The 27,921-nt window shown below is 35.7% G+C and overlaps 1 protein-coding gene and 1 long non-coding RNA gene across 3 annotated transcripts in view; both read right to left on the minus strand.

Annotated features, from left to right (window-relative positions):
- The window catches only part of LOC130544787 (uncharacterized), a 50,416-nt gene extending 22,822 nt beyond the window's left edge, over positions 1–27,594 (minus strand). Inside the window, exon 1 of the long non-coding RNA XR_008961382.1 lies at positions 358–27,594. This is a non-coding gene — a long non-coding RNA (uncharacterized LOC130544787). The remainder of the gene's footprint in view (positions 1–357) is intronic.
- Positions 1–27,921, minus strand: part of MNAT1 (MNAT1 component of CDK activating kinase) — a 197,496-nt gene that overhangs the window by 35,218 nt on the left and 134,357 nt on the right. The gene's annotated exons all lie outside the window — the stretch shown is intronic.

The following is a 27,921-nucleotide window of genomic DNA, read 5'->3' on the forward strand; positions in this document are numbered from 1 at the left end:
GACTTTCAGTGTATTTAAAAGTCTTTTACCTGTCTAAACAATTCTTCTCAGACTCTAACAGCAACTCCACAGCTGTAATATATGCTTTAAATTATATATTCATAATAAATATATATATGTATGTACACATATATATGGATTTTAATGTAGGTAGCAGTATTCACTCACACTGACTAAATCATAAATATTAAGGGTTTCAGCATTATTAAATAAAAAATTTAGGTCTAAAATATCTACAGATTTTTAAAATAAAGCACACGAAGACAAATTGGAGAAATATCTTGAAAACAAAATTTCAAGTTACACCCAATGCTACAACAGTCTTTGTTATGACAGAAGCTTTTACAGTCTACCTACTTTTATCCAGCCCAGCAGCTGTGGCAAGTGGTGGTGGTGAATCAGAAGGAAGTGGCAGCTGCACATATTCTCTGGCAACAGAATAATGCAGTCCCTGTCCCTCTCTGACTTCTCTCCTTGGGCCTCCCTTGACACAGTAGGCAACAAGAGCAAGCAGTGAGAAATAAAGCCCGAAGCAGCTGTTTAACATTCTGATGTTTGTTGTAGCTCTCACACATAAAGACTTGTGTCCAAATGTCCTGTTCTGCAGGCCATGCAAAACTCTGAAGGAGAACTTCTCTCTATGAAAGTCATCACAGAATTGGGCAGGGGTCCAAGCCAATACCTTTGGCATTTTCCTAGAATATTCCTTACTCTCCACATGAAGTCAGTCACCAAATCCTATTAATTCTATCCCTAAATCTCTCTTGGATTCATTCTCTTAACTTCATTCTCACTATTTAGACCCCTCTATTTTGGGCTCTTTTTTTATTTCAGCCTATTCAAATACATCATTCACAATGCTGCCTTGAGAAGTATTTTTCTAAAATATATACCTGAATATGTCAACTATTAAAAGTTCTTCAACAGCTCCCAATTACTGAAAGTGTATGGTTCAGCGGTGCCTGACTGGTTCAGTCAGTAGAGCATGCAACTCTTGATCTTGGGGGTATAACTTCAAGCCCCACACTGGGTGTAGAGACTGCTTAAAAACAAAATCTTAAAAAAAAAAAAAAAAGTATATGGTCCAAAACCCATATAGAGAGGACACAAAAAACAGTGGTCTTTCAACCTTGATTTAAGACAGTAATTTAAGAAGTAAATGGGAAGTAAATAGGGAAAATGTGTATCCTCTAAAATACTTAATATGGTAAATAAACTCTTCATGCTCTGGAATCCTAACCAGTTTCTTGTCACTCTTTGTTGCAAAACCTGTGCTCTAGTCAGACTGAACTATTTATATTCCTATCAAAGGCACCATGTTCTTGCAAATCTCTCTCCTTCTCCTCCAACAGAATGGTATATGCATGCTACTGGCAGACTCAAATTTATCCTTTAAAATGGAGCTGAAATTCCACCATCTCTTGAAGCCTTCCTTGACCCTCTCCCAAATAATGATATACTTGTTTACATGACGGTCTCATCTTCAGATGTCACCTCTTGAGGGAGGAACCAAGGATGAATGGTATTCATAATTTAAGCACCCAGCACAATTATACTTAATACACTTGCAAAAGAAGAATAATTTTGGCACTTGGCACTATCATGCCTCCCTGTTAGAGCTCTCAAATTCTCTTCAGTCTAAAAAGTCATTTCAGGGAAAGATGATTCAGATGATTTTATAGGAAAGTTATGTCAAGAACATTCTTATGCTAGTGATACGGTTTCAGAACACAGAAAACAGTTTATAAAGCAGACAAAAGATTGACCTAAAAACCTTCAAAATACCATCCTGCAACTGTGTTTAGGATTAATGATTTGAAGATCTTCAAGAAAACACTACCAATTTGAGTGTAGTGTTATATTAAAGAAGCAATAAAAAATAAATAAAAATTTAAAAATAAAAAGTCATTTCAGAAACATCTGTGCCTTCAAGGCACTGTGGGATGAGGTGAAGTGGGGTGCAAGGAGGTGAAAAAACAAAAATGAATAAGAGATATTCCCAGACTTAGAAGAACTTACAATCTAGAGGAAAAAACTGACAAAAAGACAAAAAAGGAAGATGAATCTTTAGTAATAAGGATTTTGAAGGAAGATGTCTTAAGTAAATACTATGGAATTAACTAATGATATATCTGTAACACAGCCAAAACTAAACACTGCCTCAATGACCTCTAATTTTCAACCTGGAAAAGCCATTAAGGGAGCCAGTTTTGCTTTACCAAGGCATATTATATTTTTCTGACCTCTGAATGCAAATATTTTGAGTTTGAAGACGGAAACAAAATTTAAACCTTTTGGCAATAAAAGGTTAGGTGTTTGTTTGAGGTTGAAAGAAGCTGGTTCCTGTCAAAATGTTTCCTGGCTTAGGAATCAGAGAGCCTCTTGGATCTAAAACACTAATAATAAATATTTACTTCAGGTCTTAATTATAAATTGACAGCAAAGATGTGAAATATTTCCTCACAGTTTTCACCTTTAAAATTAAACATTCTTCAAGCTTAATAGACACCCCTAACACTCACTATTACTATTCCAGATAGGCCCAAAGCTAAAAATGTAATTCAAAGAAAAGACAAGACAATATTCCTTAGGTCAAGAAAAAGTTCAGGACTCAAGAGTCACATTGCTTTGCTTACAGTAAGAATTACTGAGGATGATATGCAAAACATGTGGCTTTAAAGGAAATTCAATGGGGAAAGGATAATTTTTTCAATAAATGGTACTGGGACAATTGGGTTATCTGTGCAAAAAAATCAACTTGGACCTCTATCTCACACCATTACAAAAACATTAACTTGGCATAGATCAGAAACCTAAATGTAAAGATTAAAACTATAAAAACTTTTAGAGGAAAACACAGGAGGAAATCTTCATGGCCTTCAGGTAGGCAAAGTAGTCTTAGATATGACACCAAAAGCATGATCAATGAAAGAAAAAAACTGGTAGCTGGACTTGATAAAAATTCAACTACATTTATGTTTTCAAAGACATCATTAAGATAGGAAAAAAATAAACCACACTCTGGGAAAAAATACTGACAAGTTACGATTCTAAAAAAGAACTGGTATCAGAATATATGAATAACTCTTATAACTTAATAAGACAAATGGCCAAATTTTAAAAATAGGCAATAGATCTGAATAGATATCTCAACAAAAAAGATATCTGAATGGCTAAATAAGGATAGAAAAAGATATTCAACATCATTAGTCAACAGGAAAAATGCAAATTAAATATGCATGGGATACTACCTTTTACCAACTAAAATGGTTACAATCAAAATGACAGGTAATACTAGGTGCCTGAGTGGCTCAGTCAGTTAAGAACTGGACTCTTGATTTTGGCACAGGTCATGATCTCAGGGTCAGGATCCCGCCCTGAGTCAGGGTCTGTGCTCAGTGGGGAGTCTGCTTGAGATTCACTCTCTCCCTCTCCCTCTGCCCCTCCCCTTGCCTGTGAGCACCGATGCATGCACTCTCTCTCTCAAATAAATAAATAAAATCTTGGGGCACTTGGGTGACTCAGTCAGTTAAGCATCTGCCTTTGGCTCAGGTCATGATCCCAGAGTCCTGGGATTGAGCCCCATATCAGGCTTCCTGCTCAGTGGGGAGCCTGCTTTTCCATCTCCCTCTCCCTCCCATTCCTCCCACTTGTGCACTCTCTCTCTGTTGAGCAAACAAAATCTTTTTAAAACAATGACAAGTAGGGGCACCTGAGTAGTGCAGTCGTTAAGCGTCTGCCTTCAGCTCAGGGCGTGATCCCGGCGATCTGGGATCGAGCCCCACATCAGGCTCCTCCGCTGGGAGCCTGCTTCTTCCTCTCCCACTCCCCCTGCTTGTGTTCCCTCTCTCGCTGGCTGTCTCTCTGTCACATAAATAAATAAAATCTTAAAAAAAAAAAATGACGAGTAATACTATTTTTGGACCATGTTTGCACCAGGGCAAAAGGGTAATAGTTCCTTAGAAATTTATTCTATTTTGGGGGTTGGAAACATTCTGCATCTTTTCAAAAGTTAAACAAGCCCACTCACCTCTTCCTGACTCCTACTCTAACTCTACACACACACACACACACACACACACATACACACTGCTGAGGATATGGAAAAATAGGAACCCTCACACTCAGGGGAATGTTAAAACATGTTACAGCCACCTTGGACAACAGTTCCTATACCTACTCCTAGGTATATACCCAAGAGAAATGAAAACATATGTCCATACAAGGACTTACATATGAGTGTTCATAGCAGCATTATTCGTAATGGCCAAAATGCAGAAACAACCCAAAAGTCCGTCAACTTATGAATGGATAGGACAGATAATAGTTAGGTAAAATGAAGTATATCCATACAATGGAATATTATTCAGCAAAAAAGAGAAATGAAATATGCTACAATATGAACTCGAAAACATGAAAAAAGCCAGACACAAAAGACCACATATTGTATGATAACATTTACACGAAATGTCTAGATAGGCAAATCTATAGAGACAAAAAGGAGGTGAAAATGGTTGCCCATATCCAGGGATGGGAAATGGGGAATAACTGTAAACTGACATGAATCTTTTTGGGGGTGATGGAAAAGTTCTAACACTGGATTGTGGTCAGGCTCAGTACAAAATAAAAATGCTCAAAAACTATTTTTTTTTCTTTTTCTTTTGTGATCTCTCTAGACTGTCATAGTACCTTTTATTTGCTATTTCACATTGGGCTCCTTCAGTCAGGAGGAGGAGGATACTAAGTGAGTGCAGACCCTCCCAGGCATGCAGGGCACATACATCCAGTCCTGACCTTTCCTGTGTCCACAGCCCTGCTGGTGGTGGCAGTAGCAGCACGAACTGAGCAGGGGCAGGGAGTAAATGGCCTAGAACATGCTGCAGAGAGGCAGGTAGGTGCATGTGGCTCCAAGCCCACTAAGGTACGCTACACTGTTCTATTGGACTATTAAGAATTTCAAGATGATGACCATGGAGCACTGAACTCCAAGTACAGGGCCCCTTTCTGAGCATGAGACTGCACTGGTCATATATACATGAATCAGGACTTGATTATGGTGATGGCTGCATAACTTGGTAAATTTACCAAAATTCACTGAATCATACACTTAAAATGGGTGAACTCTACAGTATATAAATTATATGTCAACAAAGTGTTGTGGGTTTTTTTTTTTTTTTTTAGTGACTTTAAGTCTTTGTTGGCAGCATGCTAAAATTTACCAAACGGGTAAAGCATCATAAGAGAGTATATGATGTCTAGGCCTTTACGTCTAAGCCTAAATGAGTAAACCAGCCAGAGCGCCTTTTCCAGAGCCAGGCAAAGGATACCCTCTGATAAAGAAATTGTATCTCAGAAAGTTCCACGTCATAACAGAAGATAAGGTTCTCTTTTTGAATATGTAAACTGACAACTCTGTAGGTAGAACAAGGGTGATTTCTGAAGTAATGAATTTATCTCATAACTGGAGAAGACCTCTTAGATGTTAGAGATTTCTAAAGAGAGAGTGAGGCCAAATGAACAGCATTGTGCTTAGAGTCCACAATTAAGACTGAATCTCCATCGGGGCATCTGGGTGGCTCAGCTGGTTGAGCATCCAACTCTTGGTTTCATCAGACTCTTGGTTTTGGCTCAGGTCATGATCTCAGGGTCTTGGGACTGAGCCCCACAAAAGGCCGGGTGCTCAGCGTGGAGTCTGCTTGTCCCTTCCCTTGCCCCTCCCCTCACTCACTTGCTCATACATGCTCTCTAAAACAAATAAATAAAATCTTTAAAAAAGACTGAATCTCCATCGAAAGATCTCTTACACTAAGCAATTCCAAGTACTGAATTATTTCTGACTGAGCCTACTCTGACTCAATGAATCAGAGGCCTATACCTCTATGTTGGAGTTTCTGTGATAACATAAGTGCTCTTGAAAGACCTCACATTCTGCCAAAATGCATTCCTAAAATTATCAGTAAAACAGGACTGAGGAAGTTCACACAAAACCTATGCAAAATGCATAATCACAGAACTAACAGAAACATTAATAATCCTCCCAAAAGTATTAGCATAGTTTATTTTAAAAGGTGGGTTAAGTTCCCCCAAAAAATGGGTAATACAGTAAATATACCTTTTAGGATAAAGAAAAAAGTAAATGTAACTTGATGGGAAAGAATTGTAAGAAGGGGGTAAGGTTGCCAAGTCATGAAAACAAGGGAAAAATGCACAAAAACTGGGGAGAACTCTAAAAATAGCACTTCCGAGAGAGTGCATGGCAAAACCAAGCCAAAAGGAAGAACATGTGAGAATGCATCCTGTATAGTGCTCTATTCATTCCTCTGTAGCTTGCTGCATGCATTCTTCTGTGTTAATGTATCTGTATATCTGAGTTCAGCTGCTATTACCAGGTAACATAACACATTATCTACTGGAGAAAATCATATGTGAACCAAAATGACTTCCATATTTTATAGATATCATTCCCCTATTAACATTCACATATGAGTTAATTTGTGTTAACAGATACGTGTGTGTTCTAGAAACAGGTGATTTAACAGGACAGACTGTATTTGATCCACTACCTGCTTCAATTCTTCTCACAGTTGTTAACTCTTTCCCTTACCCATCCCCTGGCTTGCTTTACCCAAGATCCACAATGTTGGACACCCTTCAGTGATCACACCTGTGGAACATCTTTCAGATAATTTTTCTCTATGTACTTAGCATTTTGTTTTGAGAGCTGGGGGTGTGGGCATGGTGTCTATCAGGATGGCTTTACAATACAGCAAAGAGATTAAATATATATCCTTATTTCTTCATTTTAAAATTAGATGAATGAATACAGTAGTCTCCCCAGTTCCCCAGTGGATGCCTGGAACCACAGATCATACCAAACCCTATATGTACTATGTTTTTCCTATATATACACACATATATGATAAAGTTTAATTTATAAATTAGGCACACTAAGAGTTTAACAACAATAACTAATAATAGAGCAATTGTAATCTACTATAATAAAAGTTATGCCAATGTGGTCTCTCTCTCACAATATCTTATTGTACCATACTCATCCTTCTTCCGATCACATGAGATAAAATGCCTACATGATGAGATGAAGGGAGGTAGATGACAGGAATTGTGCCACAGCATTAGCCTACTGACCTTCTGATAAGTCAGAAGGAAGATCAGCTACATGCAGACTTTGGTTGACCTCGGGTAACTGAAACCATGGAAAGCAAGACTGGATTGGGGTGGGGAGGGCTGTTGCTACTATACTTCATTTAATTCTCATATTGAAAAAAAATCTGTTAATTTTTCTTTCTATAACACTAAATAGAAAAAAAGTACTTTCCCACCATAATCTATACCACAGTTTTGCTATCTTCAAGGCACGGAATATAATTTAAAAAAAAAAAAAAAAACAGGCACCAAATTTGAACAGCTCTTTAATGCTGGCAGAAGCTTCGCAATATAATTTTCTGTGCAAATTGTAAGTTCTTTGTATATGTGACATACCAATAAAGTAAAATGGTAATATCTCCCCAAATTAAAAAAAAACCAAACTATTATTACTCTTGGAAATTTCATTATGGTTACAAATATTGACATACATGTTTTTAACTTAGAAAAATCTACTGTTCAAACAAGTTTTCATCATTAAAAAGATGCAAACTATTGGGATGCCTGGGTGGCTCAGTCAGTTAAGCATCTGCCTTCAGCTCAGGTCATGATCCCAGGGTCCTGGGATTGAGTCCTACATGGGGCTCCTTGCTCAGCCGGAAGCCTGCTCCTCCCTCTGCCTGCCGCTCCCCCTGCTGCTTGTGCTCTTGTTCTCTCTGACAAATAAATAAATAAAAACTTAAAAAAAAAAAAGATGCAAACTATTGGGCCAACAAAAGGTAAAATACTTGTTTGTTTGGTTTTTTTTTTTTTAAAGATTTTATTTATTTATTTGATAGAGAGGTAGTCAGCGAGAGAGGAAACACAAGCAGGGGGAGTGGGAGAGGAAGAAGCAGGCTCCCAGCGGAGGAGCCCGATGTGGGACTGGATCCCAGGACTCCGGGATCTCGCCCTGGGCCAAAGGCAGACGCCCAACGACTGAGCCACCCAGGCGCCCCAAAATACTTGTTTCCTGAAAAAAGGTTTTTTTGTTTTACTTTAAATAATTCTTCTGTCTCTTTTAAAGTGGTGGTCATTATATTTATTAATGTTCACATGCCAGATGTTAAAAGTCATTTATCCTCAGACGGGCCTTAGAAACATTTCTATTCTTCAATCCAGGAATTTTTACTAATGAAATAATAGGAAGATGACACAAAAATTTAGCAACATCCTATTTATAAAAACAACAAGTGAAAAATGACCAAATCTCCACAGTGAGATTTATCTTTATGTATATCTAATATAGAATTGCTTAAATTATTTTATGGAATACTTTAAATGATGTTATGGATAAATATGGAAAGACAGTCAAAACACAGTAAAAGAGGTAACAAAATAACATAGCAAGCATAAGTGTTTTTGTAAAATATACACTATACATGAATATAGGAAAAGGTCTAGAAGGCTATTTACCAATGCCAAACCAGTGGTTCTCAAATGTGATTCCCCAATCAACAGCATCAGCATCACCTGGAACTTGTTAGATATGAAAATTCTGGGGGCATGTGGGTGGCTCAGTTGGTTAAGCATTTGACTCTTGATTTTGGCTCAGGTCTTGATCTCAGGTGCTCAGGTTAGGATCTCATGGTCATGAGATCCAGCCCCACATCTGGCTCCATGCTCAGAGGGGTGTCTGCTAGAAATTCTCTCCCCCTGCCCCTCCCCCTGCTCTTGCATGCGTGCTCTCTCCCTCTCTAAAATAAACAAATATTTAAAAAAAAAAAAGATATGACAATTCTGGGGCCCTACTCCAGTCCTATTAAATCAGAAACACTAGGATAGGACCCAGCAATCTCTGTTTCAGTAAACCCTCCTACTGATTCTGATGACTACCAAAGTTTGAGAACCATTATTCCAGATCCCTTACTGGGATCAGGATCCCTTTGAGACTCTGATGACAATTACGAAATTTCTCCCAGAAAAGTGCACATTTGGAATGTTCAATTTTACATATATTTCAGAGACAAACAAAGCAGAGGGTATATCAGTGGTACAATACTATCCCCAGTGGAGCATATCTACTGAGCCCTAGGGCTCTACCCACAACAAAAAACCATACGTAACTGCATGTAAGTTGCCAAAATTAAACTGAGAAAAATGAAGGAACCAGAAAACTGTAAACCAAACCCCCAAGTCTGGCACACCAGTATTTCTTCTGGTTTGTCTTCACTTACTCAAATTCCAAGGCTGACACAAAATCTCCTGGGTTTAACTTTCCAAACTTCTGAACTTTATTGAGTTTATAGGTTGAACTTGTGCCCTTTGCGATGGAGAATTCTCACATGATCACTATTCCATTTAACTATCAATCTGTACTTCCTGGCCTTAAGAGAAAAATTTCCAGAGTTTAAATTTTTCTTTCTGATTTCTGAACAATGTGAATGTTTTAAAAACAAAGAAGCACAGAACTCACATGTCCTATGATTTAAGCAGATTCCCGATTTCCTTTAACTTATAAGAAGTAATATCAAACTACACAGACTTCAAGTTACAGCTTCATAAGAAAACAAAGGCTACAAATTAAAAGATTTAATTAGGCAATCCATAATCATCTCCTAATTGTATTCTTCAAAATCAATTGCAGGTTTCTGTGGAAACATATGCATCTCCTATGATAATGAAGTTTAACCATAAAAAAAATTAATGTTATTCTAAGAAAAATATTCCAACTCTTTTTTTTTTTAAAAACACTATATGCACACCTGCTACTCTCCTATCAATCCAAGCAGGAAACTATTTCTCCTCTACATCATGAGCAATAGAAAAGTACTTATTAAAACATTAATCACAGTCCATTATATTCTGACCCACTGCCAAAAGTTCCCATTACATCACTGAAAATATCTATTAACCCAAACTTGCTTCTGACAAGTTACAGGAGTGCAGTGTTTAGAATTTAGTAATGTAAGTCAGTTTAAAAAGAACAGTTATACAATTGATTTTGCAGTGGCAGCAAAAATAATTAATTTTTTTCCGACATTTACTACCCAAAGGTTGATTTAACTGGTGTTTCTACTGTAAAATTATTTTTAAATTATTTCAAATTTCACCTAGCATTATTAAACACATTTACTATGAAAGTATTAAGTACAGGTGACTGGTTAAAGAATTTCAAAATGTGCTGAATACACCACTGTATGTAAAACTATATTGTCTTGTGTAAATATGGGCCTTGTTTAGAGCCATGTCTCACAGGAAATTGTAGCAAATGAAAACCATCCCTGTTTTTCCACTCCCACTCTCTAGGATTTACGTTTTTACATTTAAAACCAGTTATATAGAGAAACAACAACAACAACAACAACAAAAACATGGCAACATTACCTTCGGATCGGAATAATGCCTATTTTGGGCATTCTTATCGTGTTAAAATAAGTGAATTTTAATAGAAACAAAATAAATATATTTTGAGTCCGTACCAGCAGAACCAACTATCTAGTTTTCACTTGTTGAATATTTGTTTGAAGAGTAGTGACATGGGCTTTTTCCAAACCAGGAGGAAGGGAATCAACATTTAGATGATAAAATGCTAAGAAAAAAGCATAGGGGATTTGAGTAATTATTTCCCAAGGATAGAGACCACTGATGGATTATGATTTGCATGGGGGAAAAAAAAAACTCAATGGTAGAAACGCTGGCAATTTTTCTTCTGTTTACTTACGTTTTTGAAGTTTTTCTATAAAGAACATACATTACCTTTATAATGGAGAAAACTTAATGAACATATTTAATAGAAACTCTTAAGAAAGCTACATGTGACTCCAAGATGACTGGAGAAGATTTTTAGAACACAAAATGCTTACTTGCCTTAGCATATTATATTGTATACATTTTCTTTCAAATTTAAATTTTCATAATCTCTATTCTTTCTCAAAACAGGAATGAATGACAATTTCTAAAGCTTATATAAAAAATAATGTTTCTTATGTTTGGTGCTTAATTTAGTCAGAAAATTCGTGGCAGAAGGATTTAGGAAAATTTAAAGCATGAATTACATCTTAGTTAATAAAAAGACAGAAAAAGAAAACAGACCTAGGTTACAATCACAGAACATGTTAACTATAAATTAGATGGTTCTTTAACTCAAGAACCAACATGTTTTACATTTGAAAGGTTAAAAGAGTCACCAAGCTACACATGTCTAATAATTTCCTAACAACTGAATCTCCAGATTATTTTTCCTTTTTTTAAGGAAATACAATTTCTACATATCTAAAGAAAATTAAGTTATTTCTACTTGAAAGTGGTTTTTAAGAAAAGATGAATCTTTCAGGGCATACCTCAAAATAGTTAACCTGAATCCTAGCCTATGATCCCGATTTTCCACCAAAAAAAGGAAGAACTAGTAAGTGATCACACACTTTACAGTACCTTCAACTAATGGACTAGCCAACATATAATTAAAAGAGAGACTCTTTTCTTACTGATGTTTTAAAGACCCACACTTCATATAGGCACAGATATATTATCCCCAATGTGAATATAAATATTTAAGTGATTAATTTAGCTCTACATTTTATTACTGAAATCATTATTTACAAAACTTAAAGCCGCCTCTAAAAACACTTAATATTTTTCATTAAGTCTTCTTTAGAACAAATACAAGCAAAAAATAAATGACAAAGACCTCCTAGCACAGTCATCTCATTTACTTCTTCCTCATCTGTTTAAGTCTTTAACAAGCATTCCCTGATTACTACCTCTGTTATATAACATTGACTGGAAAATGATTCTCATTGGTATGATATGTGTAAATTATATATTTTAATATTGACCTATAAACTTGGGGAAAAAAACAAACTCTAGGGTATGACTACCCTTAACAGGTATTTAAAAATCATTATACTTAATAAACAATATAGACTGTAGAAATTGATACAGTACTTAGATTAAAAATAAAACTTCACTTTGAAAAAAAAATTGATACAGATCATCCAGAACAATTAAATGACCTAAGCTACATAATTTGACAAGTGTTTGTATTAAAGTATCTTTCGCCTGAAAATGCAATTTGACAATCATAATGAGAAAAAAAAGCAAAATCCATCAACAAAGTTAAGTTGAACTTAAACTTTAAAAATGAGTTTAAGTTCAATATTTACAGAGCTCACTACATATTAGCAATATTCCCAGCAACAAATGTTAACTCCAGTGGTAGCATTTATCATTTAAATAGATAACATTTATATAGTAGTTACCATGTGTCAGATATTATTGTAAGGATTTATCATTTACTAACCCATTTAATCCTCCAAACTCTATGACATGGGCACTAATACTATCTTCATTTTGAAAATGAGGAAACAAAGCACAGACAGATTAGTAAACTGCCCAGGGAACTAATTAACAAAAAACCCAGTATTGAATAAACCCAGGCAGTGTAGCTCCAGAGTATGTTTTCTTAATCTCTACACTAAAAGGTTAATGTGATAATAAACCTTAAATAGTTTGGTATTACTACATCTATATTTGATACATTAACAGAGGAACAGATGACATTATCCCTATTAATAATTCATCATCCTGGTGATATTTATTAATCACACTGATTTTTCATTAAGTGGAGGCAGTATGTAATCCCAAGTACAACAGGGCATTCCTTTTGCCTATGTTAACTAGCCCACAATCCTGGTTAACCAAAACTAGACCCAATTCAACGAGTGCCCATCTCCATGAACCCCTCCCTTGCCTTTAAAGCCAGATGCAACCTATACCTCTCCCTTGCTCCATAACACCTATACTATCAAAACAACAATAACAGTTAACATTTATTGAATGTTTTTTAGTACTAAAAGTACTATGCCTTGAGTATTATAAATTAAGCTATATAATCAAAACGATCCTGTGACAGTCTATTATCATCTCCATTTTACAATTAAGAAAAGTAAGGTTCAAAGAGGTTAAGTTCTCATAGCTAAGGTACAGAGCTTGGATTTGAAGTCAGGTATATTTAACAATAAATCTATGCTGCTAAACCCTGTGCTGGGCACAGTGACACTATGAGAGCATATATCTCACATAATGCATTGTGTCCTATTCATTCACATACCATCATATCCCTCAATTCTGTATCAAGAATTCTTTGATGACCAAAACCATGTCTTACATGCTTTTATTTCCTAAAAATAAATTGGGCTTAATGAACATCTGATGAACAAATGAATGAATAAACAGATGATTACAACAAAAGCTGCATATCTGATGAAAAAAAAAAAGATCAGCAGTTCTCAAACTTTTTCACCTTAGGATCTCTTTACACTCTTAAAAATTACTGAGAACTCCTAAAGAGGTTCTGTTTAGGCAGCTTATACGTACCTATATTTTCTACATTAAAAATTAAAATGGAGTGCCTGGATGGTGTAGTTGGTTAAACGTCTGACTCTTGGTTTCAGCTCAGGTCATGATCTCAAGGTCGTGAGACTGAGCCCCATGTCAGGCTCTGCGCTCTGCGCTCTGTGCACAGCATGGTTGGGACTCTCTTAAGACCCTTCTCTCTCTCTGCCTCCCCCAGCTCCCATCTCAAATAAATAAATAAATCTTTAAAAAAAAGTTAAAACTAAAAATTAGAAAATATTTATTTTTTTTTAAAGATTTTATTTATTTATTTGACAGAGAGAGACAGCCACAAGCAGGGGGAGTGGGAGAGGAAGAAGCAAGCTCCCAGCGGAGAAGCCTGATGTGAGGCTCAATTCCAGAACGCTGGGATCACGCCCTGAGCCGATGGCAGACGCTTATCAACTGCACCACCTAGGCGCCCCTAGAAAATATTTATTAATTCAACAACAATTAAAGCCTATTACATGTTAACATAACATACCATGTAGTCATAAGGAAGCTGCAATGGCTATTTTAACATCAAATTAATTAGATTTCATAGCAAAGAATATTACCAGAAATAAAGAGGCCAATAAATGAAGAGGTTATAACAATCCTAAATGTTTTATGTTCCTAATGAAAACAAATTTGCAGAGGACATGATTATTTACACACACAAAAATCCAGTGGACTCCACAAGAAATTAGAACTAAATGAGTTCTGCAAGGTTGCAAGCTGTAAGATCAATATACAAAATTTCATTATACCTTCATTCCAGAAGAAAGCAATTATAAATTGAAAAAAAATTTTTAAATACCATTTACAATAACATTAAAATATATATACTACATCTTCTTTATCCATTCATCAGTTGATGATGGGTTAAATAGGTGATAGGGATTAAGGAGTACACTTGTGATAAGCATTGGATGCTCTTTTTAAGTGTTGAATCACTATACTGTATACCTGAAACTAGTATTACACTATATGTTAACTAACTGTAATTTAAACAAAAACTTAAAATATATAAAATAGAGATAAATCTGATAAAATATATGCAAGACATGTATACTAAAACTGGTGGGAGAAATTAAAGACAACCTAAAATAAATGGGAAAACATGTCTTGTGTCTGAATTAGAAGACTCTATTATTAAAATAGAGCCAATTACTCCAAATTGATCTACTGATTGAGTACAATCCCAGTCAAACTTCTGGTAGAATTTAGAAGCAATGATACCCCAGTAACACAAGCATACTTACAGCACAGACATTAGTTTCTAATACTACTCTCCAATAAAAGAGACCAGGGCTTCTTGGAGATGTTTGATTCTAGAACTGGGTCAGGAAATATACATGATGAGCCTGGGGCATCTTGTAGTGCCAGAAAGCAAAGAAGTATTTAAAAAAAAAAAAAAAAAGGCAACACAATGATGTGGGAATGACAAATAGGCACTAGAGCCAACTAAAACACCTCAAGTGGCCAAAACTGGATTTTAATCCAAAGTATCACATTAGGATGTTAAGAGACAAGTCTAAAATTGGAAATCATGAAACTGCGGCAGAACTGTGTTATTTAGAAATACACAGATAAATATAACAACAAAATTAGCTGGGCAGACTCAAAAAAGTTATACTGAAGTATACAGAATCCAAGAATGACAATTCACTTGACTTTAAAAGATTATCTGAAATAGCATCTTGTTCTCAGTAAATAAATATCAAAGCTACAGAGAAACAATCAGCATTTTTTCCCACACCGAAATATTTCAGCATGAAGAGCCCAATCCTGCCTGGTCATCTAATCCACATTTTACCATCTTATTGTCAATTTTCCTTTCAAAAACAGTATTCTTTAAGAAATCTTTCATAAGCTAAAAAATGATTAATCAGCCACATTCATTCTGCTCCCCAAAAGCATAGCCATTTGTTTTCCAGATTCAACAACCACAAGTTTTTAACCTAAGTAAGATCTCATTCCTGATCATTACTTTTTTTTTAATTGGTTTGTTATGATTTCAAATTCACTTGTTTATGATTTAAGTTGTTTTGATCTAAGGATGAATTTGTTTACATTGAAGAAGCTGTGTTGGGATGCTGTCATTGACACCTGTTGTGGTTGGTTAAGTACTCAGTAGTTCAACTGTTGAGACTTATCGATAGTAACATACGGAAGAGCAGCGATGATGTAATGAACATTTAAACTTTAAATACCCAGAGTTTGTGAGGTCTTACTGAGGGGTCATCAGTCTGGACAAGGCTACTCTTTGTTGATCTAAATAACTCTTCAAAGATCTTGAGAACTTGCTCCTGCCATGACCAGGCTTCTCTTGGTTGGTAATGGTGTTAAACCCATGCAGCACTCCCAGGAAGGGAAGGGACATGTGGTCCAGCCTTGACAAGGCTACTCCTCATAGGCAGTGGTGCAAACTGTGTAAATGGTCCCCAGAGTAATAACCTTCAGGGCAACTGACCTTGCCTGCCAACACCAGTGCCATTGCCCATTCGCTACATGCCCCAGCAGCGAGGGACATAAGCCAGCAGCTGATACCCAGATTTTAGTTGGAAAGACTGACTCTTCTGAGAACCAACTCATAGAAAGATACACCTCAACTAAATTTGGACCTTATTTCTTTCACTGCTCCTTTGCCTTAAACAGTGTAATTAATCTATCATTGATTTGGAGTATTTCTTTATTGGCTTATTAAGAGACATTATCCCATATAGTACTGACTTGTGGATATTATTATAAATTATAATATCCACAATAAGCCTGTTTTAAATAAATTACTGGCAAAGACAATCTCAGTCTCTGAGTATAATTTGTCACAAATAAAGCAAAATCTAAATCATCACATTCTCAAAGCAATAAGACCAAATACGGAAAATTCATTTTTATGACTAAACTGACAAGATGGTTTGGTTCTAGAAATCTGTGACACAGGATCCTGTCCTCAGGATCCTCTTATGAGTCAATTACACGCCTAGAATATTGGACAACCAGAGCAAATCATTTTTACCACACCTACTCCTTTATACAACAAAATTATTTTCTGTAATAATCATGAAAGGAGAATAACAATGCAGAAAATACAAACAGATAGTGAGATTTTTCTTTTTTTGGACTTTGTACACATAATTATGCCAGTAAAAAATTTCTAATGTAAAATAAGAATACAACTTACATCACAAAAGAGGGTAAAAAGTTAACAGATTTAAAATACCCATTAATTATATTAATTTTCAAAACCATGAAAATATTTTAAGTACATAATGGACTCAAAATACTTTGAGCTTTGACTTCTACAAATTTGTCAATGAATTTATTAAAATTGACCTTTACAAATGAACTATTGGGACTTTATCAAGATAAAAAGCTTCTGCACAGCAAAGGAAACAATCAACGAAACTAAAAGGCAGCCTAAAAAATGGGCAAAGGTATTTACAAATGACATATCTGATAAAGGGTTAGTATCCAAAATATATAAAGAGCTTATCAAACTCAACACCCAACACACAAATAATCCAGTTAGGAAATGGGCAGAAGACATGAATAGACATTTTTCCAAAGAAGACATCCAGATGGCTAACAGACACGTGAAAACATGCTCAACATCACTCATCGTCAGGGAAATACAAACCAAAATCACGATGACATAACACCTCACACCTGTCAGAATGGCTAAAATTAACAACACAGGAAACAACAGGCATTGGCGAGGATTCGGAGAAAGGGGAACCCTCTTAACACTGTTGGTGGGAATGCAAACTGGTGCAGCCACTCTGAAAAACACTATGGAAGTTCCTGAAGAAGTTAAAAATACAACTAGCCTACAATCCAGCAACTGCACTACTAGCTATTTACCCAAAGGATACAAAAAATATGGATTCAAAGGGGTATGTGCACCCTGATGTTCATACCAGCATTATCAACAATAGCCAAACTATAGAGAGAGCCCAAATGTCCCAAATGTCTATCGACTGATGAATGGATAAAGAAGATGTGGGGTGTGTATGTGTGTATATGTGTGTGTATAAACACCCTTTTATATGTATAATGAATATTACTCAGCCATCAAAAAGAATGAAATCTTGCCGTTTACAACAATGTGGATGGAGCTAGAGTGTATTATGCTAAGCAAAATAAGTCAGAGAAAGAAAATATCATATGGCTTCACTCATATGTGGAATTTTAAAAAACAAAACAGATGAGCATATGGGAAGTAGAAAAAAAAGAGAAGTAAGCAAACCATAAGAGACTTTATTTTATAAAGTAGGCTCCACACACAACATGGAACCCAACACAGAACTCATGACCCTGAGATCAAAACCTGAATTGAGATCAAGAGTCGGATGCTTTAACCAACAGAGCCACCCATGTGCCCCCCCATAAAAGGCTCTTAATGACAGAGAACAAACTGAGGGGTTTAATGGAGCCTATGGATGGGGGATGGGCTAAATGGGTGATGGGTATTAAGCAGGGCACTTGTGATAAGTACTGGGTGCTATATATAAGTGATGAATCACTAAATTCTACTCTTGAAACCACTATTGCACTATATGTTAACTAAATAGAATTTAAATAAAAATTGGAAAAGAAAATAAATTAAATAAAAATAAGATTGATCTTCGCATATTCATGTTCAGTATGTAATAAAACCAGATTTGTCAATTTATCTTCCCTTATTCCCGTTATAAAGTTAAGTCATGGGCATGTAATGTAGACCATAGGCCATATAGTCAATAATATTGTAATAACTTTGTAGGGAAACAGATGATAACTAGACTATCATGCGGATCATTTTGTAATGTATAAAAATACTGAATCACTATGATGTACCCCTGAAGCTAGTAAGACACTGTATGTTAATTATATTTCAATAAAAAGTTTATCATTGCTCATAATCAATGAAGAATATGTTCAGTTAATTTTAATTTCCAGTTTCTTTCCTGAAGCAACAGATACCAAATAGCTAGGAAATATCTTAATGATAAGGATGATTTTGACAGAGTTTCATAAAATATCTATTTCACAGTAAATTCCAGAAACTGTAATACTATTCGTGTCTTGGTTTCTTTAGGATTGATTCTAGTAACACCTTTCAGATGTACCCGAGTTGAAAAGCTTTTAAACACAAATAAATGCTTCAAAAACTTAAGTTTTATTTCTTCATATTTATAGTCACTGAGCTATATCTATCTATTTGAAGTTTACTCCAAATCTAGTACTTAAACTCTGGAACTTATAGCACAACAGGGGAGTTGGAAATAAAAATTTTGCCAGAAAGAAGCTGGAAGGATTCTAAAACCTTACAAACTCACTCTTGAAGGAGGCTATATATAGCTGACTGCATAGGTATTGGAGATGGTGGGAGGTGGAGTGTAGGCTGGCTATAAAACTGGGAGTTCTCTGAATTAACTCCTGTGTGCAACACAGCATTATTAAAAAAACAAAAAATAAAGATGAACTAATTGAAAGTTTACATATATACTGTGAAATTCAAAAGTAACAACAGCAATTGTTTAGAACTTGGACTAACAAAAGATGTTTTTAAGGAAGAAGTATTTGAAAACGGACATTGTTTAGAACTGCTAGTACATGGTGATAAAAAACAGACTGACTTTCAACTGGTTTTATTATTTTTTTAAATTTCTCTACAGACAGTTCAACTCCCTATTGCTTGCACCTGGGACAGACTATTCCTAATGACCCACCCTTGTTACACCTCCACTGTCAGGTCACCTTTACCTATGCTCCAACCCAAAAGCTTGTAAATCACTTTGCCCAACTCAATCCTATTATGCACAAAAAATACCAAATGGAAACTGAGAACGTGGCTAACGCCTAGAATAGAATAATGTTTTTGAGAATATAAATAAAGTTGCTACGTAACTTGAACTCACACTGCCCTTAATATACTATCTGAAAATATAATAATCTAAAAGCAAAATAAAAATAAAGCTCATTCAGATTTTGAAAGCTCTGTATATGGCAAAGGCATGTGGTACAACAGAGAAAAAGTAGCCTAAGAAACTAAGAATCTAGGGGCCCCTGGGTGGCTCAGTCGTTACGCGTCTGCCTTCAGCTCAGGGCGTGATCCCAGAGTCCTGGGATCAAGCCCCACATGGGGCTCCTCCAATGGGAGCCTGCTTCCTCTCCCACTCCCCCTGCCTGTGTTCCCTCTCTCACTGGCTGTCTCTCTCTCTCTGTCAAATAAATATATAAATAAAATCTTCAAAAAACAACAACAACAACAACAACAACAACAACAACAACAAAAGAAACTAAGAATCTAGTCCTAGCTTTGCATGAACCAGAAATGCGACTATAAGCAAAGAGTTTTCTTCTCTGGCCTCCCTTGTCTGTATTGGACTCAAGATGGTTCACTTTCCTATAAAACAGGAGAGTTGCACAGAGTATCTCTAAGGTTTTTCTCCAACTCTTGCAGTCTCCTTAGAAACATTTTTTAAAAGTAGTTTTTAATAATGAATTTTGATAAATAACTTAAAGCAATTGGCACAATTATGCTGTTTCAAAGAATCCCTCCCCCTGGTCTCCCTTATCACAGTAAATGGCAGCTCTGCTGCTCAGATAAAAAAAAAACTTCGGGAAAAACTTTTTTATATCTTCCTACATCTAATCCATCAAAAATTCTCTGGTTTCTGTATCAAAATTATATCTATACTCTGACCATTTTCTCAGCAACTACATTGCTACCATCTCAGTATAAGTCACTACCATCTTAACCAGGACTGCTGCAAGTTTTCTTGTTTTCACTCTATCAATTCTCCTACAATTGACCTTTCTAAACATAAGTCATATGACACACTGTTCAAAATTCTCTTATGACTTCCCATCTCCTTCAAAGTAAAAGCCCAAGTCTTGGTCATTACCTAAAAAAACCCTATATGATCTAATTGGGCACAGCCTGCCTCCTTACCTAAAAACCTGCTACCACTCTAAACTAATCAACTACCATTCTCCAATTCATTCTGCTCCAGACACTTTCTCTTCCTCATATACACTCCCACCTCAGGATCTTTGCACTTACACTTCATTCTGACTCTCCCCATGATATCACATGATTGGCTTCTTTGCTTAATTCATGTCTGTTCAAATATCTTCCTACAAAAGATTGATCTATCAGTACCTATGTAAAAATAGCACTCTCCTCAAATCATGACATATCCCTTTATCCTTCTGTACTTGTCTTCAAAGTAATAATTACCATCTAACAGATTCATTAGTGTATTTTAATTGTTGGCTTCACCCCAGTAGAGTAACAGTAGATGTTCTCTCTGTTTTGCTCACTGCTGTTTTCTCAGTACCTAGAAGAGTAAGTGGTACGGAGAAGGTGCTCCATAATTGAATGAATAACAAAAGTAAAGGAATTGTTAAGTAAGCAACTGTTTTTTCAATTAACATGAGCTAAATACTTAAGATTTCATTTCCCAATGAAGACAACTATATATATACACAGTCTACTGAATGTTATAATGATTTGGGAAGAATTGACCAAATTCCAATAGTAAACTGTTTTTTAGGGTCCTGCAAAAATCTGAATTAAAACTATACTTCATTGGAATAATTTAGTTATAATTTTATTATTTAAACTAAATAATTTGGTTTATTTAGTGCTGCTTTTCGAAGATTAATTTTTGAATATATATTTTTTTAATTAATATTATGATTTAATAAAGTTCTTACTACAAAAAACTATTCTGGAATCAACTGCATAATTACATTTCCTCAGTGACCTTGTAATCTCGTGAGCATTTACTCTAGACTAAACAGCCTCATTCAGCTGCCCTGTGTCTGACTGCCGATGAAAGAAGCTTGTTTGACAACTGCTTCAAGCAGAAACATATTTTTTCCATGATTGCATAAAAAAGATTTAAAACTTACCAGACTAGAGCCAGACTAGAACTTTAGGCACACAGGTTCATGTTAGATGTGTGAGCTGATTTCTAATTCAAATGCCAAGAAAAACAGATACTAAAGACATTTTGCTGTCAAAGCCAGTGAAAAAAAGTTAATTTAGTAGTATGTTCATAATTACAACAAAGTATATGTCATATATTATATAAACATACATATTGCAGTCTTTTTTGTGACTTTTCAATTTTTCCATATTCTTTGATTTTGTAGTATCCCTAAGACTGTTTATAAAACTAACATATAAACTTAGGTGGAAAGCATCAAAAACAAAGATAAAACAAACACCTTTTCTCCATTCTTAGACAATCCATATATAATAAGTCAACAAGTAAAGACTTCGACCAAAAACCAGAAATCTCTTCAATGTGACTTTAAAAAATGCTTCTCCAAAATGGTAAGAAAAATCACTAATGAAACACTTGAAGCATCAGAAACAAGAAACTGCAGTTATCAGAACTAGATAATACCAGGTCAAGAAGTTCTAGCCAAATTCAAGAAAATATAAAACTGAAGTCAGACATAGAGCATTCAAAAGAAAAAATTCATTTTTTCAGGTGATTCACTTCCCAATAAAACCCAGATATTCACCTAATAGAACAAAATTATTAGAGTTCAATAAAGTGGCTAGATACAAAATAAAAACACATTTAAAAATCAGAAAGCAAAATGAAAATAATTTTATAACAGTATCACAACCGTAACAAAATTAATTTCTAAGTGAGATACATGAAAACTCAATAAATTTTAAATACCCATTCTCTTCTAATCAGTTTATAAGTTGAAAGCAATTCCAAATAAAATCCCCAAAAGGAATGGTGCTTGCTTATTTTCTAAGGAGCGAGAAGAATGGCTCTATCTCAGTTAAGTAGTTGGTGGGCTTTGTTTACCTGTTTCACAACATATTATGAAAATTGTCAAATGTACAGAAACTTGAAAGAACTGTACAGTGATTTGCTGCTTTTGCTAACAAAGTTTACTTGGAAGAATAAATGTATAAAAATGCTAAGACTACTTTGAAAAAGATAAATAGCAAAAGAAGACTTGTGCCACCTGTGGTAGACAGAATTCTGAGGTGGCCCCCAAGATTCCCTTATGTGCATCCTTGCAAAATCCCTTCCATATCACCCATGGGGTGATACGATGGATTTCACTTGAGATTATATGACAAAAGGGATTTTGCAGATGTAATTAAGATCTCAAATCAGTTGACTGTGAGTTAATAAAAAGGGAAATTATCTAGGTGGGCCAAACTTAATCAGGTAAGTAGCCTTTAAAAGGAAGAGATTCAAAGTTATTTTCTCTTGTTGGCATTGAAGATGGAAGCTACCATGAGTTCTACATCTGCAAAATCCCTAATTCTGTTAATATTATAAAAGCTTGGAAGACAACTCCCCCCTCGAAGCCTCACTTACACAGAACCACAGCACCTGCTGACATTTTGATTACAGCAACGTGACACCTGAGTTACAAGGATCTGGGTAACCCATGCCCTGACTGCTGACTCACAAACACTGAAAATGAATGAGATGAAAATGGATGTTCTTTTAAGCCACTTAAATTTGTGGTAAATTAATACACAACAATAGACGATAAATGCATAGCTTAATATTAAAACATCATGAATTTAAATTAATAATTACATGATACTGTTAAAAATTGAAACATAGATTAATGGAAAAGAAAGGGCAGTGGAGAAAAAGTCTTACTATATTAATAAAACACATGAGTAGAAAAAAAGTAGTATTGGATATACTGGTCTGGGCCAACTGATTTACCATGTTGAAAAAAATATTCTTTTATAGATCCTTATAAAAAAATAAGTTCCAGATGGATTAAGAGATTACATATAAAAATTGAAGCACACAAAAATTAGAATATAAATACATAAAAAGTTCTGTGTTGGTTTAGGACTTCCTTGGTAGAAGAACAATGGAAAATTAACAGGACATTATCAATACATCCACTGCTCAGAGATTAAAACTACTGCATATCACATACAATGTAAGAATAAAAAACTAAGGGGTGACTGGGTAGCACAGTCAGTTAAGCATCCAACTCTTCGTTTCAGCTTGAGTCGTGGTTTCGGGGTCATGAGATCGAGCCCCACATCAAGCTCCATGCTCGGTGTGGAGTCTGCTTGAGATTCTCTCTCCTTCTCCCTCTGCCCCTCCCACTCATTCTCTCTCTCTCTCTCTCTCTCATAATTAAATAAATCTTTTTTTTTTTTTAAAGATTTTACTTATTTATTTGACAGAGAGAGAGACAGCCAGCGAAGAGAAGGAACACAAGCAGGGGGAGTGGGAGAGGAAGAAGCAGGCTCACAGTGGAGGAGCCTGATGTGGGGCTCGATCCCAGAACGCCGGGATCACGCCCTGAGCCAAAGGCAGACGCTTAACCGCTGTGCCACCCAGGAGCCCCTAAATAAATCTTTTTTAAAAAGAATAAAAAATAAGGGGTGCCTGGGTGGCGCAGTGGGTTAGCATCTGACTCTTGGTTTTGGCTCAGGTCATGATCTTATAGAATAGAGCCCTGCACTGGGCTCTGTGCTCGGTGCAGAGTCTGCTTGGGATCCTCTCTCTCCCTCTCCCCCACCCCTACTGTCTCTCTAAAATAAATGAATAAATCTTAAAAAAAAAAAAGAATAAAATAAAATTAAAATTTCAAGAGTTAATAGCCTTACTACTATAGCTGACACATATAAATAAATAAGGAAAACAATACTATCCCAATAAAAAAAGAGACAAAGGGAATAAACAGACCGCTCATGCACAGGGAGGAAAAGAGGACAAGAAATTACTGGGTGGACTGTGCCACAAATATAAAGACAATACGAAAATGCTAAGGAAAGGAAACAGCGTGTACAACAACACAAAAATACATGAGACACCATAAGGTTCTTAAGAAACACCAAGTATAAGGGGGTAGGGTATATGACTATAAAGATAGGGGTCAGATTGTGCAGGTGATGATGAGCCACTGCAAGATATTAATAACAGAGAGACACGACCAGATTGATATATTAGGCCAGACTGATATATTAAAAACAAAGAGACATGACCAGATTGATATATTAGTCTTCTATGGCAACAATAAGGAAGTCCTTAAGGAGGGAGACAAAGAGAGTGTTATAACAAAAAATTTGATAGAATAGGTTCAATGTCTTATCTCAAATTCTTGATATATAAAGACTAATTATCAACTGGGGGGAAAAAAAGCAGAGCAAAAGAAAGGTCATGAAAGCACCTCCAAGGTTACTGTGAAGATGGATCTTCTATTCTGGGGACTATACCCTATCCTATTCCCTCAAGAACAAACACTTCTAATTGCTTTGCCAACAGTAATGGATCTGTTAATAGGTTAGTTAGTTTTGGTTGGTTGGTTTTATCAACGTAGTTAATGGCTACACAAGAAAAAATTGATAGGTGGTGACAGAGATCAAACAAAAAAATATCTTCTAATTATCATTAGTTTCTAGCTAAGTCAATTCAATACTACTATTACTGTCACAAATTTTTTCACTATTGATTATGTCATAATAGCTAACTAATCTTAGCAGAAAGGACTCAAGATATTAAACCATTGGACTTTAAATCTGCTTTTTAAAGCTCTCATAACTTGGGGCACCTGGCTCGCTCAGTCAGTAGAGCATGCAACCCTTGACCTCAGGGTTGTAAGTTCGAGCCCCACACTGGGCATAGAGATTACTTAAAAATAAAAATCTTTAGGGGCGCCTGGGTGGCTCAGTTGGTTAATTAGTCCAGCTCTTGATTTCAGCTCAGGTCATGATCTCATGGGTGGTGAGATCGAGCCCCACCTGGGGCTCCACACTCAGCATGGAGTCTGCTTAGGAGTCTCTCTCTCCCTCTCCCTCTGTCCCTTCCCCAACCCCCACCTGCTCATGCTCCCTTGCCTGTGTGCATGCACTCTCTCAAATAAATAAAATCTTTTAATAAAAATAAAATCTTTAAAAAATAAAAAATAAAGCTATCATAACTAATAGCACAGACTTATATCAGTTGTGTAAACAGAAGAAGATCTTCAAGATCGTATTTTATAAAACAACAGTTTTTCCTTATTTTTGTAATAAGGTCACAAATGAAAAGCTCATATTAAATAAATCATTTCCATCTACCTAAAACAGTAGAGATATCTGATTAAATAATTTGAAATTGATGAATAAAATTGACAAGCACTCATAATTTGTATCAGTTAAGGGAATAACTCGTCTTTGGGTGGAAGGTAGTAAAATATTAACTAGAATTCCAGTTGATTATTAAAAAGACAGTCTCAGAGTGCCAATCGATGAGACTACCAGACTAACCACGAAAGCCATTGTCTAGAGAATTTCAATTAGCAGTTAAGTTTCCCCAATGCTTTCTCCCACTGGCACAGAATTAATAAACATATTTACATATTGCCTTGAGCAAACCAGAAGAGTACTACCAGTGCAACATGAACTATAATTATTCATTCATAATACCCTCCTGAATGAAAAATTTTCATTCATTCTTCTTCTGCTTTTCAAGTTTAACTAACTTTAGAAAAGATCTTCATACAAAACACCAAAAATCTCATGGCAATGTACTTTTGATTTCATCCTTTTTCAAAGTTATATATAATGACAAAAATTTAGTTCTTTGGAGACAAGACCTTGTATCACCTACTCCCCAAAATATATAATTAAAATTATTCTGAAAGTGCTTGCACCCATAATTTTGCACCAGCTAAAGTGCAAAGTGTACCATTCTTAACTTCACTAAGTCACACAGATTTCAAAGCAGATATAAGAAAACAGAAATAAGGCAGTTAATTTATTCTCTGTTTGCCTCTAGAAAAATTGAACTTGTTCCCTCTGTAGGATAATATAATATAAAATGGAAATTTTGTTGTAATAGGAAAAGAAAGAGGAGTAGAAGCTAGAGGACTGGGGAAAGGGGGAGAGCCCACCGTAAAGGGATAAATGGGGCTTATTTAGGTGCAAGACATGGACAACTTTTAGGACAGATGTGTAATTAGTATACCTTTAGTCAACTTAAATTTATATTCCTTATACCCTAAGAGCAGCACCTTTCAGGATATAAATCATTCTTTGAAAAGTCACTTCACAGAACAAATTCTTCAGTTTTTCTCTAAATGTTTCTGAAAGTTAGATTAGGTAAAAATGTATTCTTAGATTTATAAAGTTTTCTTTAATAAGAAAAAAATAAGATAACATATAGCTTCAAATAATAATTCCAGAAAAGAAAATGAGCTAATAGCATAAGAAATCAATTTAGAATTTATTTTAGCAAATGTTTCAGTATGAGGTCATAACATCACCAAAAAGACTGCTTGAGCTAATCCCAGCTCCAAATACTAAAGCTGTCTATAGAATTCAATCCCATTCTCAAGGTAGAAGGCTGAATAGATGGGGGATGAATTTTATCTTGGTTGATAAATAGTTCTATTATCAGGAAAAAGTCACTGTTTCTTTGGCAATTCTTTTTTTTTTTTTTTTAAGATTTTATTTATTTATTTGACAGAGATAGAGACAGCCAGCGAGAGAGGGAACACAAGCAGGGGGAGTGGGAGAGGAAGAAGCAGGCTCATAGCGGAGGAGCCTGATGTGGGGCTCGATCCCATAATGCCGGGATCAAGCCCTGAGCCGAAGGCAGACGCTTAACCGCTGTGCCACCCAGGCGCCCCTGTTTCTTTAGCAATTCTGATATCACTGTTGATGATCTAGAAATTCCTACACTACTTAGCCACAGATGGCTAAAAGAAACTGTTACAGTCAAGGTCTACTGACTTAAACATACATGTTTATTTGAAATCAGAACAATTTGCCCTTGTAACTATTGTAGATATAGAATATTTTGGTATAGTCTGAGAGAAGCAAAAGTCTACTTCAAGAAATTCTGGGGGCGCCTAGGTGGCTCAGTCAGTTAAGTGTCTGCCTTTGGCTCAAGTTGTGATCTCCAGGTCCGGGATGGAGCCCTGCCGCTCAGTGGGGAGTCTGCTTCTCCCCTCCCTCTGCCGGGGAGCACCCCCACCCCGGCCATGTGTGTGCACACATGCACGTATGTTCTCTCCCTCAAATAAATAAATAAAATCTTAAAAAAAAAAAGAAAAAAGAAATTCTGGAACTAACTGTATTCTAAATACTCAATGGTTAATGAAAGTCCCCCACCCACCAACACCAAAAAAAAAAAAAAAAAAAAAGTGATCCAGCCTCCTTTATTTAGGTTCAAACAAGATTACAGGTATGAAAAACTTGGGAAAAGTACAAACGCTATGGTTATATCTTATCTAAAGGACACTTACCCTACATTTTAAAATCTAAACCATAATGGCAAAGGCAAAAGGAAACCAAAAAGGGGTCCAAACAATCAGAAGAGTTGTCAGAGTTTATTAAATTTAACAATTTACTCAAAATTGTTGGGGAAAGACGTCAATCAAGCTACATCTATTTTATACAGAGTTCTACTACAGTTAGTTAAATATACACACATATATATAGCAGCAGCACCACCATAACAGATT

The sequence above is a fragment of the Ursus arctos genome, unplaced genomic scaffold (genome assembly GCF_023065955.2).
Source record: "Ursus arctos isolate Adak ecotype North America unplaced genomic scaffold, UrsArc2.0 scaffold_25, whole genome shotgun sequence".
NCBI lineage: Eukaryota > Metazoa > Chordata > Mammalia > Carnivora > Ursidae > Ursus > Ursus arctos.